Below are 16,072 nucleotides of genomic sequence, written 5' to 3'. Positions count from 1 at the left end.
GTTCTTTTGGAAGAATAAACCAAAGGTTAAATCAACAAACCTCTGGCCAGGCTCACCAAGAAGAAAGGGCCGAAATGAAAGAGAAATGTAAGGTGAGACATAACTACCAATACACTAGAAATATAGAAAAACATAAAAGAATACTCTGAGCAATTATTATGCCAACAAATTGGACAACCCAGAATAAATGGAGAAGTTTCTAGAAACATATAGCCTACCAAAATGAACTCAAGAAGAAATAGATAATTGAAACAGACCAATCACTAGAAGTGAAATAGAATCTGTAATTTAAAATAAGAATAAAAAAACACTTCCTACAACTAGAGTCCAGGACCATAAGACTTTACTGGGCAATTCTGCCAAACATACAAAGAACTTATACCAGTTCTTCCCAAACTCTTCTGAAAGACTGAAGACTTCCCATTCTATGAAGCCACCAATACCTTTATATCAAAACCAGACAAAGACACTACCAAAAAAAGAAAATTACAGGCTAGTATCTTGGATGAATATAAATGTAAAACTTCTCAACAGAAATTTAGCAAACTGAAAGCAAGAATGGGTAAAAAAAAAAATCATATACCATGATCAAGTTGAATTTATCCCAGGATCACAAAGATGATTCAACATATGCAAATAAATCAATGTAATATGCTACATCAACAAAAGACAAAAACCACACAATCATCTCAATAGATGAACAAAAAGCATTTGAGAAAACTCAACATCCATTCATGATAAAAACTCTCACCAAAATGGGGACAGAGGGAACATATGTAAACATAATAAAAACTATGAAAAAGTCACAGCCAACACAATATTCAACGTTGAAAAGCTGAAAGACTTCCCATTGAACTCTGAAACAAGACAAGGATGCCCACTCTCACCACTTCTATTCAACCTAGTATTGGAAATCTTAGCCACAACAGTCAGAAAAGAAAAAGAAATAAAAAGTATCCAAATTGGAAGGGAAGAGGTAAAATTGTCATATGCTGATAACATGACACTCTATATAGAAAACCTTAAAGACTCCACATAAAAACTGTTATAACTGATACCTATGGCTGATTCATGTTGAGGTTTGATAGAAAACAGCAAAATTATGTAAAGCAATTATCCTTCAATAAAAAGATTAATTAATAAAAAACTGTTATAACTGTTAAATTCAGCAAGGTAGCAGGATACAAGATTAACCTATAGAAACTGATCACATTTCTTTGCACTAACAGTGAAATATCAGAGAGGGAAAGTAAAAAAAAAAAAGTTCCTTTAAAAATTTCATCAAAAAAGTAAAATGCTTAGGAGTGGACCCAGGAGGTGAAAGGCTTACATGCTGAGAACTATAAAACATTGATAAAGGAAATTGAAGATGATTCAAAGAAATGGAAAGATATCCCATGCTCTTAGATTGGAAAAATTAGTATTGTTAAAATGGCCAAACTACCCTAAGTAATGTACACATTTGATCCCTATCAAATAATCCTGAGGAAAAAGAGTAAACCTGGAGGCATAACCCTCTAAGACTTCAGACAATACTGTAAAGCTTTAGTAATCAAAATGGTATGCTGCTGCTGGTAAGTCACTTCAGTCGTGTCCAACTCTGTGTGACCCCATAGATGGCAGCCCACCAGGCTCCCCCGTCCCTGGGATTCTCCAGGCAAGAACACTGGAGTGGGTTTCCACTTCCTTCTCCAATGCATGAAAGTGAAAAGTGAAAGTGAAGTTGCTCAGTTGTGTCCAACTCTTAGCAACCCCATGGACTGCAGCCTACCAGGCTCCTCCATCCATGGGATTTTCCAGGCAAGAGTATTGGAGTGGGTTGCCATTGCCTTCTCTGAATCAAAATAGGATAGTACTGGCACAAAAACAGACATATGGATTGATGGAACAGAAAAGAGTCCAGAAATAAACCCATACACTTATGGCCAGTTAATCTTCGGCAAAGGAGACAAGAATATACAATGGAGAAAAGATAGACTCTTAAGCAAGCAATCTTGGAAAAGCTGGACAGCCAAATGTAAATCAGTCAAGTGAGAACACTCCCTCACATCATACACAAAAATAAACTCAAGGGCTTCCCTGGTGGCTCAGTCGTAGAGAATCCGCTTGCCAATGCAGGAGACATGGGTTCAATCCCTGATCTGGGAAGATCCCACATGCCCCAGAGCGACTAAGCCCATGCACCAGAATAACTGAACCTGTGCTCTAGAGCCTGGAAGCCACAACTACTGAAGTCCACGTGCCTGAGAGCCTGTGCACCACAACAATAGAAGCCACCACAATGAGAAACCTGTGCATCACAACTAGAGAGTAGCCCCCACTCACTGCAACTAGAGAAAAGCCCGCGCAGCACCGAAGACCTAGCTCAGCCAAAAATAAAATCAACTAATAAAAAAATTATAAAAAGTAAACTCAAAATGGCTTAAAGACTTAAGTAGAAGATATGACACCATAAGAGGACATAGGCAAAACATTCTCTGACATAAATCATAGCAATGTTTTCTTAGGTCCATCTTCCAAGGCAAAACAAATAAAAGCAAAAATAAACAAATGGGACCTAATGAAATTCATAAGCTTTTGTACAGAAAAGGAAACCATAAACAAAATGAAAGAACACTCAAAGAATGGGAGAAAATATTTGCAAACAATGCCACCAACAAAGGCTTAATTTCCGAAATGTATAAACAATTCATACAGATCAATATTAACAAAGCACAAAAAAACCCCAAACAACAAGACACACACACAAAAACAAATAGAAGACCCCAATAGACATTTCTCCAAAGAAGGCACACAGATGGCTGATAGGCACATGAAAGAATATTCAACATTGCTAGTTATTAGAGAAATGCAAATGAAAACTACAATGAGGTATCACCTCATACCAGTTAGAATGGCCATCATTAAAAAGTCTGCAGGTAGTAATTTCTGGAGAGGGTGTGAAGGAAAAGGAACCCTTCTACACTGTTGATGGGAATGTAAATTAGTACAGCCACTATGGAAGTCAACGTAGAGGTTTCTTAAAAAGCTAAAAATAGTTTCCATATGATCTGGCACCCTATGCCTGGGCATATATGTGGACAAAACTATAATTAAAAAAGATGCATGCATCCCAATGTTCATAGCAGCATTACAATAGCCAAGACAGGGAAGAAACCTCAACATCCATTGACAGATAAATGGATAAAGAAGATAGTGGTACATGTACACAATAGAATATTCAGTTCAGTTCAGTTCAGTCGCTGAGTCGTGTCCGACTCTTTGTAACCCCATGAATCGCAGCACGCCAGGCCTCCCTGTCCATCACCAACTCTCGGAGTCTACCCAAACCCATGTCCATCGAGTCAGTGATGTCATCCAGCCATCTCATCCTCTGTCGTCCCCTTCTCCTCCCGCCCTCAATTCCTTGTTATTACTCAGCCATAAAAAGAGTAAAATAATGCCATTTTCAGCAACATGGATGGACCTAGAGATTACCATACTGAGTCTAGTAAGTCAGAAAGAGAAAGACAAATATATGATATCACTTATATGTGAAATCTAAAATATAAGTTGATATATATATATATATATATATATTTTTTTTTTTTTTTTTTCTCCAGAGTGAGCTATCTGATGTCTGGTCTTTCCCAATCTATTTTGATGTCCTTCTAAGACATTTTTTTTGCTTTGGTATATTAAGGTAGAACGGGCTTCCTTTGTGGCTCAGCTGGTAAAGAATCTGCCTGCAGTGCCAGACACCTGGGTTCGATTCCTGGGTTGGGAAGATCCCCTGGAGAAGGGAAAGGCTACCCACTCCAGTTTTCTGGCCTGGAGAATTCCATGGGCTATACAGTCCATGGGCTCACAAAGAGTCGGATGCAACTGGGCAACTTTCACTTTCACTTTATCAAGATTGGATAGTCAGTGTTTATCAAACACATCTGTACTTTTAGTGACAAAATGAAATTTTTTGAAATAAAATAACATATGGAATTTAAAAATTATTAGACACAGAAAAAAAGGGACGTAAATTTGAGACATATTAATATAAAGTATCCAAAATGAACCATCTAGAAAAAAATAGAACATCAATGAGTAGGAACAAGATAAAATGTACTAATGTATATGTAGTTGGATTTTAGGAGAAAAGAGAACAGTGCAGGAAAAAATTTTTTTATGTAACTTTAAATTTGCCTGCTGGCTCAGACAGTATAGAATCTGCCCACAATGCAGCAGGCCTGGGTTAAATTCCTAGGTTGAGACAATCCCCTGGAGAAGGGAATGGCAACCAACTCCAGTATTCTTGCCTGGAGAATCCCATGGACAGAGGAGTCTGGAGGGCTATAGTTTATTGGGTCATGGGCTATGGTTCATTGGGTCACAAAGAGTTGGACAAGACTGAATAATAACACTTTCACTTTTTAAACTTGAAGAATAAACTTAAGTACACAAATTCAAGAAGTTAAGTAAATTCCAAGCAAGAGAAATAAGAATAAAACCACAGACAGATTATTAAACTGCTAAAAACAAAAGATAAAAAGAAAAACCTAAAAATCAGCCAAAGGAAAAAAAGATAGATTACATGTAGGGAAAAGATTATGATAAATTACTTCTTATCAAAAACAGTGGAAGCTAGAAGACAATGGACCCTTTTAAAGTGCTGAAGGAAGAGTGAATTTAGAATTCTATATTTAGTGAAAATATTTTAAAAGATTAAATACAGATATTTTAAATAAGTTGAAACTGAAAAAATTACAGATCAGATCAGTACTGTTAAGAAATGTTAAGGGAAGATCTTCGCTCTAACAGGAAATTGTACCATATGGAAACTCAGCAAAACAGGGAGAAAGAAAGAGTCCAAAGGGGTGATTTTCTGGGTAAATTATAAAGTATATTTTGTTTCTTTTAATTTTTATAAATGACAGCTTCTTTAAAGAAAAAATAGCAATAATTTATTTTGGAGTTTATGACAAATGTAGAAATAAACTATATGATAACAGTAGCAAAATTAATGCTGCCCTATGAGGTAAACTCAACCATGTCTATTATTAATTTAAATATAAATTAAACCTCTAAGAGATTATCATAATGGTTAGTACAAATAGCTCAGTCATGTCTGACTCTTTGTGACCCCATGGACTGGGTCAGGAAGATCCCCTGGAGAAGAGAATGGCTACCCACTCCAGTATTCTTGCCTGGAAAACTCCATGGACAGAGGAGCCTGGTGGGCTATAGTCCATGGGGTTGCAAAGAGTCGGACACAGCTGAGCAACCAACACTTTCATTGGAAAAGAAAGAATGTTTTCAAATCAATGAAGTTTCTATTTATCACTCAGAAAAATAAAAACCCAAAGTGTATAGAAAGAAGGTAGAAAATAAGAATAGTAGGAGTAGAAATCAATAAAATAGAAAACAAGGATAAAGCAAAGCCAAATGTGATTCCTTAAAAAGTTAAACAAAGTTGTCAAACTAAGGTTGAAGAAACAATACAAGGTATAAATATCGTTGAGTTAAGGAGTGAATATTACTACAGATCCTACAGATATCAAAAGAGTAATAAGAGAACATTATGAATTCCTTTATGCCAATATATTCAATAAGGTAAGTGAGAGCACCAAATCCTAACAACTAGACCACCAGGGAGCGCCTCAATAAGCTAAATGAAATTGACAAATTCCATGAAAAATACAACTCACCATTTCTACTCTCAAGAAGTATCAGATTTGAGTATGGGAATATCTCTTAAAGAAATTTAATATATAAATAAGTTATAGGCATTTTCAATAACAAGTAAACGTAATCTATAGTGAAAAAACTCAGAAGAGTAGTTTCCTCCACAAGGAGATTGATGAAAGATAAAGAGACAACATTGTGGGGTGATGGGAATATTCTTTATCTTACTTAAATATTGGTTTCATAGTTGTGTACATTTGTCAAAACATATCATGTATACTTGCGATCTCTGTTTTAATGTTTATAAATTAAATCTCAAAAAATACCCTTAGTTTGAATGAAACTAAACACATGTTAAAATTGCCATGAGCAAACTCTGGGAGATGGTGATGACAGGGAATGCTGGCATGCTGCAGTCCATGGGGTGGCAAAAAGTCAGACATGACTGAGCGACTGAACAGCAACAACCCACTAAGTGCCAGCTTACGCATCAGTCTGCCTGTTCATAGCACATCAGCTTTATTGGAGGATAATGCTGGAATCGTCTACAGTGTTTTCCTTTCGTCTCAGATTCTTTCTCACCTTTGTGTCAGGACAAACAAGTATCTGAGACACTTTGGTGCCAGTGGAGTTTGGTTTTAAACTCCAGCCTGTCCTTGAAGATGTATTTTCTCAAAGGGACTGCTCTTCTCCTTTAACCATCACAAGACATTTGAAGCACAAACGCCATGCCAAAGTACCCATTATTAATAGTAGTACTACATTTTTACCCATGATATAGGTATCATGCAGTGGAAATAGCTGAATGCTTTCAGGCAAAACTTTCCTGATGCCCATTTTGATGATATTATTCCACTACAGTTATGGTCTATTCCTCTCCAAAGCAGCATTGTTGAAATCACTCTTTTATACCTTGGTGGTGCAAATGCAAGTGAAAAGTACTATGTATCTCTGCAAGGGCCGTGACGAGGCCTCCCCAGACTAAGTAACCAAGGTCAGTTCTCTCAATCAAGTAGGGGAATGCCTATTATCTGTGACAACCAATACATATGGATTTAACATGTATTAGATGCTTTGCATACCCCACTCCAGTACTGTTGCCTGGAAAATCCCATGGACGGAGGAGCCTGGTAGGCTGCAGTCCATGGGGTCTCGAAGAGTTGGACACGACTGAGTGACTTCACTTTCACTTTTCACTTTCATGCATTGGAGAAGGAAATGGCAGCCCACTCCAGTGTTCTTGCCTGGAGAGTCCCAGGGATGGGGTCGCACAGAGTCAGACACAACTGAGGTGACGTAGCAGCCGTAGCAGCAGATGCTTTGCATTGTTTATGTGGAAGGTTACCAGGAAGCTTGATTCAATTCCTGTCTTCAATGAGCTTATAATTAAGTGAGAAAATGACATAAACACAAGAAAAATGGCAAAGAAATAGCCTAATGAGTAAAGGATTTTCTCTTTCCATTTTCTGATTCTATGATAGTTGAAAAACTGCATGTCAAAAATGTCAGACATACCAGGTCTTGGAGCAAACTGACAAGCTATTGTGGGTAATTCTATATCTCTGTTAGGCAATGCGTTATTACATAAGTCTATAATATGTTGACCCTTAAGAAATAAGCTGTACATAAAAATAATTATACTATATAAATAAATTTGCAGTCAACTCTTCCTGTGAAAAAGTACCAGGAAGAAGTCCGGTTCCAGTTTCCTTTCTTTCATTCTTTAACATGGAGAAAACTGAGCATGCACTATAGATTCCTTCTTCATGTTTCCTTCCATCTTTGTCGAAACTGTTTCAAGACAAGGAATTTTTTTTTCCAGAGAAATCCAAACTGTATGGCATAATTTCACTAATTTTTATTCATATGTAAATATGTGAGAATATTATAGGATAGAAGTGTGTGTAGCTAATTAGGTTCCTCATTTCTCTTATTTTAAAAATATTCAGGACCATAAATGTGGAAGGCAGTTTTCCCTCACTTCCTATATGAATACAAATCAAAATAAAACAAATACAGGAGCTTGAATTTGTTCCTGCTTCAGAGTTTACAGTGAGGTGTGCAGGAAGTGATCAGGCTGAGACAGGTTGTTTTGTATCAGTTTTATCAGTCTAACATTTCTTTGACTCTAGGATTAAGCACAGCATCAGAATCTAGAGTCATTCAGGCAAGAGAAAGGTCCCCATTACTATTAAATTTTTAAAATTTTATTGCTGAAGCAAACTTTAGAAACCATCTGGTATAACGCATGTTTTTTTTTTTTTTTTTTTTTTCCCCATGAAGAAACTAACAAGAACAAAGACAATAAGTGGCCTGTCATATGACTTGTTGGTGGCATAGTCTGATCTCTTGCTGGTCTGTTTTCCAGCAAACCATCCTAAATCTGCTGTCTCCAAAAACATATTGGGAAATGTACTGATTATGTTTATTTTCTTCTCTTCGGCTGACAAAACATTTCCATTGTGTGAAAAGGCCTTTGAATCAGCATGCTTGTAAAAGTAGATCAGTGTCAGTACTCTTCCTCTCCAATAGTGTGTTTCTGTCTCCTGTGGCCTCACCTTCCACTTTTTCCTCCCTCATTCCACTCTGCCCTCTATTTTCTCTCCTCAGTCATCTCCTTTTTCTGTACCTTTCCTGATGACTGTAAAAAGGTAACATACAGAATAAATGTCACATGAAAAGATGCTCAACATCAATCATTATCCGAGAAATGCAAATCAAAATGAGGTACCATCTCACACTAGTCAGAATGGCTGCTATCAAAAAGTCTACAAACAATAAATGCTGGAGAGGGTACAGAGAAAAAGGAACCCTCTTACACTGTTGGTGGGAATGCAAACTAGTAAAGCCACTATGGAGAACAGTGTGGAGATTCCTTAAAAAACTGGAAATAGAACTGCCATACGACCCAGCAATTCCACTGCTGGGCATACACACCAAAGAACCCAGAATTGAAAGAGACACGTGTACCCCAATGTTCATCGCAGCACTCTTTACAATAGCCAGGACATGGAAGCAACCTAGATATCCATCAGCAGACGAATGGATAAGAAAGCTGTGGTACATAGACACAATGGAATATTACTCAGCTATTAAAAAGAATACATTTGAATCAGTTCTAATGAGGTGGATGAAACTGGAGCCTATTATACAGAACGAAGTAAGCCAGAAAGAAAAATGCCAATACAGTATATTAACACATATATATGGAATTTAGAAAGATGGTAATGATGACCCTATATGCGAGACAGCAAAAGAGACACAGATATAAAGAACAGACTTTTGGACTCTGTGGGAGAAGATGAGGGTGGGATGATTTGAGAGAACAGCATTGAAACATGTATATTATCATGGGTGAAACAGATCGCCAGTCCAGGTTCAATGCATGAGACAGGGTGCTCAGGGCTGGTGCACTGGTTGACCCTGAGGGATGGGATGGGGAGGGAGGTGGGAGGGAGGGTCAGGATGGGGAACACATGTACACCCATGGCTGATTCATGTCAATGTATGGCAAAACCCACCACAATATTGTAAAATAATTAGCCTCCAATTAAATAAATAAATGAAAAAAAGAATACATGTCACAAACCATTATCAAATTAATTGTATATGCAATAATTCTCTTAAAATAGATTGTTTTAGTCAATAAGTTGGCCTTTGTTTCAAATTAATAGTATATAATAGTAAATTGAATTTCACATATGTTACTAAAGAATTGATGCTTTTGAACTGTGGTGTTGGAGAAGACTCTTGAGAGTCCCTTGGACTGCAAGGAGATCCAACCAGTCCATCCTAAAGGAGATCAGTCCTGGGTGTTCATTGGAAGGACTGATGCTGAAGCTGAAACTCCAGTACTTTGGCCACCTGATGAGAAGAGCTGACTCATTGGAAAAGACCCTGATGCTGGGAAAGATTGAAGTCGGGAGGAGAAGGGGACGACAGAGGATGAGGTGATTGGATGGCATCACTGACTCAAGGGACATGAGTTTGAGTGAACTCCAGGAGTTGGTGATGGACAGGGAGGCCTGATGTGCTGCAGTCCATGGGGTCACAAAGAGTCAGACACGACTGAGTGACTGAACTGAACTGAACTGAGCTAAAGTTTCAGGTCTTCTATTTCATATGAGGAGAGCAAGCTCCGTCAAGCACCTTCATATGGAAATATTTCTAAATGGAGGAATAAACCAGAGCATCAACAAACAATCATTCTTCCTTTGGATGTATAATCAGAATTAATGAATTGAAAAATTGTTTTTGCTGCTAGTAACACTAGCCAATAAATATCTAAAATGGCCATAAAATTGAAGTGTGGTTGGCTCTGACCAAGACCTTCAAATGTTAGCTGAAGCAGAAATGAGCAAATGAGAATGATGTTGTGCAAGTCATTGGCTTGCTTGCTCTCAGATCCTCTTGGGGTTATCCCCTGCTATTTAACAGCCCACTACACCACTTAGTGGCTTTAACAATGGCAGTATTTATTTTTTGCTCCTGGATCTGCAATTTGGGGACAGCTCATCTCTGTTCCATGTGGCATCAGCAGGGGTGTCTTGAATACTGGGGTTCAGTTCAGTCGCTCAGTCGTGTCCAACTCTTTGCAACCCCATGAATTGCAGCACGCCAGGCCTCCCTGTCCATCACCAAGCCCCGGAGTTCACTCAAACTCATGCCCATCGAGTTGGTGATGCCATCCAGCCATCTCATCCTCTGTCATCCCCTTCTCCTCCTACCCCCAATCCCTCCCAGCATCAGAGTCTTTTCCAATGAGTCAGCTCTTCGCATGAGGTGGCCAAAGTACTGGAGTTTCAGCTTCAGCATCAATCCTTCCAATGAACACCCAGGACTGATCTCCTTTAGGATGGATTGGTTCTCCTTGCAGTCCAAGGGACTCTCAAGAGTCTTCTCCAACACCACAGTTCAAAAGCATCAATTTTTCGGTGCTCAGCTTTCTTCACAGTCCAACTCTCACATCCATACATGACCACTGGAAAAGCCATAGCCTTGACCAGACGGACCTTTGTTGGCAAAGTAATGTCTCTGCTCTTTAATATGCTGTCTAGGTTGGTCGTAACTTTCCTTCCAAGGAGTAAGCGTCTTTTAATTTCATGGCTGCAGTCATCATCCGCAGTGATTTTGGAGCCCCAAAACATAAAGTCTGGTTAGAAGCACCTAAAAGTTCACCCCCTCACGTGTTTGGCCTTCAGTTCCATCTATCAGCTGGAACTTCAGCTGAGGCTGTGACCAGACCACCTACACTTGTCCTTTATTCATCTCTGCTTGGCTGTTGCTAATCCCTAGCTTGCCTCTCTGCCCTCTGCTTAATTTTTCAAGTCTTTTGTTAACTACTGTTTGCAGTGAGTTCCCTAAATTAGATTCCCTCGGAGGGATTGCACCTCAAAGAACTGGGTTCCAAGGATGGAGCAAGAGATTGAACAAGGTGGAGACTCTATCTTTTATGCATTCGTGCATTCACATTTGCTACCTTCTGTTCCTTATAAGTAAGTCACTAAGGCCAGCAATATTCAAGAGGCGGGACATTAGACTCCACTTTTGGTAGTGGAAATGTCAAAGAATTTATGAACATGTTTTAAAACCATTGTAGTTTCCCTTCTCTAGTCATTGGCTTGTTTGCACTGATCCAACCCTTGCTGTTTGCCTTCTCTTCCCTATATTTCAGGGCACTTATGTATTTCTGCACACTACACTGCCCAGAACCTCTTACTTTATGGCTCTGGAGAAGGGCAGCCAGTGGAAGGCATTGAGAAGAAATTGGAGGGTCCTACAAGGGAGGAAGGGGCTTCCCAGGTGGTGCTAGTGGTAAAGAACCCACCTGCCAGTGTAAGAGACTGAAGAGATGTGGATTCAACCCTTGGGTCAGGAAGATTCCCTGGAGGAGGGCATGGCAACCCACTCCAGTGTTCTTGCCTGGAGAATCCCATGGACAGAGGAGAGCGGCCAGCCGGCTACAGTCCATGGGGTTGCACAGAGTCAGATAGAACTGAAGCGACTTAGCACAGTACAGCACAAGGGAGGAAGCCAGGATGGTTACTTGTCCTCTTTCTGCTTCAGACAGTCTTTGGCAGTTGATGTACCTCCTTAGTTGTTCCAGTTCTCCCTGGAAGTGTCCGGTCCCTGTGTCCTGATCCCTAAAGAACCTGCATTCTAGTTCCCCAAATTTTTCTTGTCCATTCACCTTGTGTTGCTGAATTGTTTCCATGATAAACTGACTTCTTATGTGTTCTTTTTGCATGCTATCAAATTGTAAGGAACTTTACTACATGTTCAAATAAAGAGTTTTCCTTGAGCTTTCAAATACAAAAATAAATGTTAAAAACTTACGATTTAACAACAACAGCAACATAGTCTTTACGATTTTTGGAGGAAAGTGGGAGGACAGTTTGGAGGGATTTTGGCACTCAGTGGGATGGCATCATAGGAGCTATGAAATTTCAACTGCTTCCTCTATTTACATTATGGATACAGTTTATTTGTAATTTCTCCCACTTTAAAATTGAAGTCACTAATCTTATGATTCCTGTGCTGCCTTGACTTTGTTAATAATTAATTTCCTTTGCTTGGCATATCTTTAATTCGCACCATAGTGTTTGAGAGCTTCCAATCTGTGGATCTGAGCAAATACATTATTGAACATTCTTCCAACAGTTCTCTTTTCATTTCGCTCCTCTGGCCTTCTCATTACCCAGTCTCTAAAACATGCCAAGCTTGTTGCTGTTCTTAGTGAGTGCATTGCTGATCACTTATTCTTTTTGTTTATGCCACTCCTCTTTCCCTTTGTAGGGGAGTCTTTAAGTTTTACTGGTACCACTGTCAATCAGGACAGGTAGGTTTGTATCAGGTGGAAGAGCATTAACCTGCTTCTCTTAAACTGTAGCATCTATGGTTCCAAAAGTTGTCTTTCTCAGAAAGAATAAACAGGGTCACCTAACACAACACAGTATGTGAACACATGAGTGTTTCTGCAGCGGAAGTTTACAGATATCAAAGGATATATCTGGTATATTCTTCAAACATGCAGCAGACTCTGACAAGGACAGTGCAGCTCAGGCACAGTTCCTAGGGAACTTTCATAATCTCTCCTTTTGCTGGCCTCAGGCAGAGGAGGAAGAACTAGAGATCATCCCGGAGTAAACTCTACCAGGCCCCATAGAGAACTCATTGATTCGTATCAAAGGGATGGTTGAATATGAGATGTGTAGGGATCTGAAGATTATTCTGATGCTTCCTAATCCTAAATATTTAGACTTCAGATATGAGCCTGCCACATCAAAAATCCTAACTTGAGTTTGGGGTGGACAGGTGAACACTGCTATATTTCAAACGGATAACCAACAAGGACCTGTTGTATGGCACAGGAGCTCTGCTCAGTGTTACGTGGCAGCCTGGATGAGAGGGGAGTTTGGGGGAAATGGATATATATATAAGCATGGCTGGGTCCCTTCACTGTCCATCTGAAACTATCACAGCACTGTTAACTGGCTATACTCCAATACAAAGTAAAAAGTGTTTTTTTTTTTTTTAATCCTAACTTATTATGTTTCCTCAGTATTCCCTTGACTGTGAAAGTGTTAGCTGCTTAGTCATCTCTAACTCTTTGCAACCCCCCTGTAGCCTGCCAGGCTCCTCTGTCCATGGAATTCCCCAGATAAGAATATTGGAGTGGGTTGCCATTTCCTTCTCCAGGGGATCTTCCTGACCCAGGGATTGAACCCAGGTCTCCTGCATTGCAGACAGATTCTTTACCTTCTGAGCCACCTGGGAAGCCCCCAATATTCCCTTACTATCAAATAAATGATCATTTCCTATGTAGTCCAGCTCATCTTGATAAAGGTTATAAGTTCTACAGGTCACTTCAAAATTTATGGTGTGCTTACATCTTGAGTTAAAAACATTTTTTAAAGGCACCTAATGACCCTTCATTCAACATTTATTAAATCCCTACTCTATGCCATGCTCTGTGATAGACACTGAGAATTTATAGAAAATGGAAAACATATTCTGTTCCTAATATACCAATATATATTAATGGTAATTCATTTCCTACTGAAGTTACTGGTTTTATGATTTTCGTACTGTCTTCACTCTGTAAATAATCACACAATATTTGCACTGATTATCACTTCTGCTTGAAAATTCCTCTTCTCCCTTCTCCATTGGTGAATGCCATATTTATTTGTTCTTCAATATCACGACAAGTCAGACACGACTTAGCAACAAAACAACAACCACCATCCAGCCCCAAACAGCTCTTATCTCTGCAGTGAAGACTGCATTTTCCTTCTTCTCAGTTCCACAAGGACTAACCATTTGTGTGTGTGTGTCTGTTTTTGCACTGATGTCCTTGTCAGCAGTGTGACATTCATCTTGTTATCGTTAGCACCTAGCGCAGAGCCTGACACACAGTAGATGTTCCTATAATGTGAGCTGCGTTGACTTGGGTGAAATAGCTCAAGGGCATCTCGCCTGTCTGTGGAGAGTGTAATTTTATAGTAGAGTGATCCGAAAAGACAGCACACCCTGCTTGCCCAAGGAACCTAAAAGGCATGAGAAGGTGAACCCTGTCCCTATCTTAGGGAAAGTTGTTCTTTTGTGACACATTTTTTGAAAGCGGAGTTGGCCATTTTCTTCCACTGCCATGGGCTGTGGCCTCTCGGTGCTGAGGTCCCCATTGTTGACACAGCTGACCATGTTTTCATCAATTCAAGTGAAGAAGCTGTTTGGCAGCAGAATATTGACTGACACTGGCATGCTAAGCATGTTGATCCTTTCCTCCCTTTTCTGACCAAAGGGAAAAGGTTACAAGAAGATTGCTGCCAGGGAGTGAAGGAAAGCAGGTCATGAAAGGCTCCATGCACAGCCAAAAGTGGTATTAAAATATAAGAATATTTTACAGGTTACTGGATGTCATAAAATTTCCCCAGCTCTTTGCAAGAGTGAAATGCTAATCTTCGATTCAGTTTTGTGGGTGTTGATTTCCATAGAGGAAATAGCACAGGTGATAGAGTTGAACTGATGGGTGCCAGGCTGTGTTGTAGACTTTGACTAGGAATTCAAGATTTAGTTGTGCCTCTCTTTAAAAAAAATCATAGTCCAAAACTAATGTGAAAACCCAAATTCTCCAACAGGTCTGGACTCAACGAGGGCTGAAAATCCTCAACAGAAACTCTCCGGTAATCAAGCAGCACCCAGCAACAAATGGGCACCGGTGAGGATTACTAGACACTACAAAATTATGTCAATTCATTGAAATAAGTTGTTTGGCAGGTCTTGGAAAAGGTGGTATTTACCCACCCAGTATTATGCTAGTATATCCACTGAGGCTGTGCCTATAAAGAAGGTTAAAGGTCAGGAGCTGTCGTGTTCCCCAGGTACCATATAGCACAGGAGCTGTACTGGCTATCTGCCGTCCTCCTCTCTAGGTGTGCTCTCATTCCTTCTCTTCCCTGCTCCTTGCCTGACATCCCTTTAGACCACAGCGCCAAGGCTCCTATAGCTCCTGTCTTCTGGTTGGTTTTAACCTACTTGGAGCTCTGGAAGACTGAAGAAAAGAGAGAAAGAGAAAAGGGTATTTTTTTTCTCCAGGATCCTTTCCTACAACCTTGCCTTAGACTGGCTCTGTTGCTCAAATTATCTTCTTGAGGTAACCTACTCTACATAATTTTCTCATGTTCTGGGTTCCAGTAACTTCTCCCTTGTTTCTTAGGCCCTAGAAGTGGTGACAACTTCACTGTTACTAGCCTCAGATTCTTGCCCTACATCCTATGGTTCCACCTACACTCAAACGAATTCTTTGTACTTAGGAACTTTATAAACCCTCTATGAATTATTTTAATTTTAGTATGCCACGTGTTTCCTGACAAGAGAAGGTAAAACCGACAGCAGCAAAACTTTGTTGAATAAAGTATCCTCAAACAACACAACAGAAGCTGGGGTATACAAATGTCATTATGTGATATGGAAAACAAACTCCTTTTGTTATTGTTGTTTAGTCACTTAGTCATGTTGGACTCTTTGCAAGTCTTTGCAACCCCATTGACTGTAGTCCTCCAGGCTCTTCTGTCCATGGAATTCTCCAGACAAGAATACTGGAGAGGGTAGCCTTACAACCCAGGGATCAAACCCACATCTCCTGCATTGACAGGTGGCTTCTTTACCACTGCCACCAGGGAAGCCCAAAATCCCTTTAATGAAAGTCAAAAGAGGATGCGTAAAATGTGCCAGCCTTAATAGAAAAAATGGGTCCCTATTTATAAGTTTTAAAAGATGAGCAAAAGAACATGCAGGTGGCTCAGACCAGTGTTACTTTACCAGTTTGTGGGATATTCGTTCTCAAAAAGAAAAGCCTCAGACATTGAACAGATCCTAACTGCAATTGAAATTTTATAATATGCCCACTTAAGTT

This window comes from Dama dama, chromosome X (genome assembly GCF_033118175.1).
Source record: "Dama dama isolate Ldn47 chromosome X, ASM3311817v1, whole genome shotgun sequence".
Classification (NCBI taxonomy): domain Eukaryota; kingdom Metazoa; phylum Chordata; class Mammalia; order Artiodactyla; family Cervidae; genus Dama; species Dama dama.
This window is presented reverse-complemented; position numbering follows the sequence as displayed.